Genomic DNA, 5,258 nt, shown 5'->3' with positions numbered 1-5,258 from the left:
GGATGAAAGTTGGCTATGGCACAAGAAGCTATCCCATTTAAACTTCAAGACCATGAATGAGCTGGTAAAGAAAGAACTAGTAAGAGGCATTCCTCTAGTGGAGTTTACAAAGGATGGACTGTGTGATGCCTGCCAAAAAGGGAAGCAGATTAAAGCATCATTCAGGAAGATACTTGATTCAACAATTGAAGAGCCTTTGCAACTGCTTCACATGGATTTGTTTGGACCAGTCAATGTATTGTCCATCTCAAGGAAAAGATTTTGCCTAGTAATTGTAGATGATTTCTCAAAGTTCTCTTGGACACATTTTCTAAAGTCTAAAGATGAGGCTAGTGAAATCATCATCAGTCACATAAGGCAAGTCAACAATCATCCTGATTTCAAAGTTAGAAGAATCAGGAGTGACAATGGAACTGAGTTCAAGAATTCTGTCATGAGAGCATTTTATGAAGAAAATGGGATTCTGCAAGAGTTTTCAACAGCAAGGACTCCACAATAGAATGGAGTAGTGGAAAGGAAGAATAGATCACTTATTGAAGCTGCAAGGACAATGCTTGAAGAATTTAAACTACCAACATATTTCTGGGCTGAAGCTGTAAATACTGCATGCTACACTCAGAACATTTCTCTGATTAATCAAGCAAGATGCATGACTCCCTATCAATTGTTCAAGAACAAGAAGCCAACTCTAAACTTTCTTCATGTCTTTGGCTGCAAATGCTATATCATGAGAAATCAAAATGATCAAAATGGGAAGTTTGATGCTAAAGCAGATGAAGGAATTTTTGTTGGATATGCTGTTGGTAAAGCATATAGAGTCTACAATCTAAGTACCAATATTGTTGTGGAATCTATACATGTTGTGTTTGATGATAAAAAGATTGAAGGACTGAAAGATGGAGATTACTATGAGAGCCTCAAATTTGACAATGTGGAGATGGTTAGTGATGAGAGTGATGATGAGAGTGATCAAGAAACAGTGTCTAAGGATAATGCAGACAAATCTACCACCAATGAAGCACAAAACTCAACATCCGTCGAGTTGCATAATGCTTCATCCGTCGGAAGGCAATTTGTGATATCCGTCGGAAGACAACCTGCCTCATCCGTCGGTACTCAAAATTCACCATTCGACGGGTTATCTAAAGGAGCAGGAGGTCAAGACAGATCGCCTATAGAAAATTCCCCTTTCTCAAATCAAAGATCCACAAACTCAGGGGGAGTTTCTAGCAATCAAAACTCAATCATACATCAAGACAATCATGAGGTCTCTTCATCTAGAGCTAATCTACCTCAACAAAGGAAATGGACAAAAGATCACCCCTTTGAGCTTATCATTGGTGATGTTTCTTCTAGAGTTCAAACAAGAAGAGCAACTCAGGAAGAATGTCTATACAACAGCTTTCTGTCAAAGGAAGAACCAAAGAAGGTTGAAGAAGCTTTGTTGGATCCTGATTGGATTTTAGCTATGCAGGAGGAGCTAAACCAATTTGAAAGGAATAATGTATGGAAGCTGGTACCCAAGCCTAAAGGAAAGAATCCAATAGACACCAAGTGGGTATACAGAAACAAGATGGATGGAAATGGCATAGTAATCATGAATTAAGCTAGAATGGTTGCTAAGGATTATTGTCAGCAAGAAGGAATATATTTTGATGAAACTTTTGCTCCTGTTGCAAGACTTGAAGCCATCAGAATCTTCTTAGCCTATGCAGCCCATGCCAATTTCAAGGTCTATCAAATGGATGTCAAAAGTGCCTTTCTAAATGGAGATTTGGAGGAAGAAGTGTATGTTAGTCAACCTCCTGGTTTTGAAAATCCAAATTTTCCAGAATATGTCTATTATCTTCTGAAAGCACTTTATGGACTGAAGCAAGCACCTAGAGCCTGGTATGACACTTTATCAAAGTTCCTTTTGGAAAATCATTTCACAAGAGGTACTGCATATAAAACTTTATTTTTCAGAAATGTTAATGGCTCTAGTATACTTGTTCAAATTTATGTAGATGATATTATTTTTGGCTCTACAGATGAGAAACTTTGCAAAAATTTTGCCAAATTGATGCAAAGTAAGTATGAAATGAGTATGATGGGAGAACTAACTTACTTTCTTGGTTTGCAAGTTAAGCAAGTTAGTGATGGAATATTCATTAGTCAAACTAAATATATTTTTGATCTTTTAAAGAAGTTAGATCTAATGGATTGCACATCTGCAAAAACTCCCATGGCCACTGCAACTAAGCTTGAACTAAACACTACTGAAAAGTCTGTGGATATTTCAAGTTATAGAGGCATGGTTGGCTCACTTCTGTACTTAACAGCTAGTAGGCCAGATATAATGTTTTCTACATATTTATGTGCTAGATTTCAGGCTGATCCTAGAGAATCTCACTTGATAGCTATTAAGAGAATTTTCAGATATCTCAAGGGAACACCAAAACTTGACATTTGGTACCCTAGAGATTCTGGTTTTGATCTAACTGGTTATTCAGATGCAGATTATGCAGGTTGTAGAATTGATAGAAAGAGCACAACAGGAACTTGTCAATTTCTAGGAAACAAGCTTGTGTCCTGGTTCAGTAAGAAGCAAAATTCAGTTTCTACTTCTACAGCTGAAGCTGAATATATTGCTGCTGGCAGTTGATGTGCACAGATTTTATGGATGAAAAATCAATTGCTAGACTATGGTTTGCAAGTTGAGAGGATTCCTATTTTCTGTGATAACACAAGTGCAATTGCCATCACTGAAAATCCAGTGCAACATTCAAGGACAAAGCACATAGACATCAAGTACCATTTCATAAGGGAACATGTGATGAATGGTATTGTGGAATTACATTTTGTTCCAAGTGAGAAGCAACTTGCAGATATCTTTACCAAGCCACTGGATGAATCCACCTTTTCAAGGTTGGTAAGTGAGTTAGGTATGCTTAATTACTCTTAAATTTGTCTGAGTTATTTTGCAAGTTGTAATGTAGCCAGAAATTTAGTTGATTTTTAAGTCTTGGATGAAATTTTGGCTAAGTCAAAATTTGCATCTCACGGATGACCCTTATCCATCGAGTTTAGTCATCCGTCGATATACTACTTGCTAATAAAAGTCAATTACTTTTCTGGAATACTTTATGTCTCGACGGATATCAGTTAATCCTCATCCGTCGAATTGTCTAAATCTCAGCCGTTAATTCCCTGAACATTATCCATCGAGTATACTTACAGTTTGTAAGCATTACACGACGGATAATGGGTGGAATTTTTACAGTTTACTTTTAAACGGCTATTTTAGGCAATTTCTATTGGTTAATTTACTTTTCTTTATTATTTTTATCAGTTATTTTTGAGATAGTTCCAATTGTTTTCTTTTATCATTCTCAAATTCAACTGCTTTTATTTCATTCTCTCTCAAGCAAATATTCTCTTTCTCTTCAAGCTTTCATTCTCTAACAATGGCACCCGTGGTAAAGATTATGTCTCAAACTGGGTTCATTTATGAGAAGAACAACTTCACTGCTTTGGTCAATAAGGGTATTCAACAATCAGAGGACTATCACAAGATGATGGACTTTGTGAAGAATTGCAAGCTAAATTACGCCATACTAGAGTCACCCACAATCTTCTGTGAAGTTGTTGAAGAGATGTGGACCACTGCTATCTACAACTCTGCTCACAAGACCATCACTCTAACCATCAAAGGTAATGAGTTTTGTATCAATAGTGATGTGATACAAGCATGTTTCAAAATTCCTGATAATAATGTGACTTCACCACACAATGACACTGATATTATCAATATGCTTAATTCCATGCATTATGCACTTCCTACTACTAAACTAAGTGATATTAGGAGATTGGGTCTTAGGAAGGAGTGGAGTTTCTTGTGTGATGTGGTTACTAAAGTTTTCTCGGGAAAAGTCAGTAATTTTGATTCAGTGAATATTTCCATGCTTAATATGCTATATATGCTAGTTACAGATAAATTTTATAATTTCAGTGACCTTGTCTTGATTGAGTTAGGTTTTAAACTAGGTGAGTTAGCTAAAAGAGGAAAGGATGTATATTATGCTAGATTTTTCATGTTATTGGCTAACCATCTATGTCAAGAGATTGTGCTTGAGAACCCAAATAACAAACTGGCTTGTTGGGTTCAAGAGAGAAGACTCATTGCAGATTTGAACAAAGCCAACCATCACAGGGATGTGCCAATGTTCTATTTTCCTGTAATGCAGGCACCTCAGGTAAGTAAGGTAAGTTCATCCATCCCTACAACTATTCCAACCTTTACTATTTCTTTGACTTCAGGAGTAGCTATGGCAACTGTGCCAATGACCAAACAGTTGCCTACCAAAGCCTCCAAACCCTCTACAATTTCCAAATCTAAATAAAAAAAAACCCCTCTAGCATCTTTCAAAAGATGCCAGTTGAAAAATCCACAAAAGCAAAAGAGGGGAGTATGAAGGAGGAAAAGTCAGGTGAGGGAAGGGGTGAACATCAAAGAAACCCCAAGAATAAGGATAGAGAGTTGAGTGAATCCCAGCCTAGCCACACTGTAGTTTCCCAATAAACTGCAGTGCTTAAAAAGGATAAAAGCTCACTTCTAGCTGCATCCTCCCAAAAGGATGCAGTTATTGAAAAAAGCTCTCAGCCAAGAGCACATGCCAAAAGGGTTAGGGACACAAGCTCACCCCAAACTTACACAAGAAAGAAGAAATCTTAAACCTCTGGGGATGCACAGGGCACACACACAGTGCAAACTGGTGCTAAAGACACAGTCTCTGCACTCTTTCAAATTCAGTTTGATGTGGCTCCAATAAATGTGGAGTCACAGCCAAAATCTCTAATAATAGAAGTATCTGAAACACCATACTCACCAACAAACTCTCTGGAAGTGGATATGATAAACACTTCAATTCCTGATTCCCCTTCTTTAACTCTGTTGGGGAAGCCAAAATCTAGTGCAAGTGAGCATCATCTTTTAGATGATTTGTTGGCTCACTTGCCCATTCTTTCAGATACTATTGTGACATCTGTGCCCCAAATATCTTCAATCAACACAGAGTCAACAATAGTTTCTCTTCCCACCTCATTTATTTCTACTCTCTCGATGGATATTGCTCATCCATCGAGTAGTAAGTGTATCCCGACGGATAACTGCGGATAAGCCTAACAACAGTTATCCGTCGGATAGCATTACCACTCACTCGACGGATATCACTTATCCGTTGAGTATCTCTGCACAACTTCAAACTTCAATTATTTCA

This window comes from Apium graveolens, chromosome 4 (assembly GCF_009905375.1).
Source record: "Apium graveolens cultivar Ventura chromosome 4, ASM990537v1, whole genome shotgun sequence".
NCBI classification, from domain to species: Eukaryota; Viridiplantae; Streptophyta; class Magnoliopsida; order Apiales; family Apiaceae; genus Apium; species Apium graveolens.
This window is presented reverse-complemented; position numbering follows the sequence as displayed.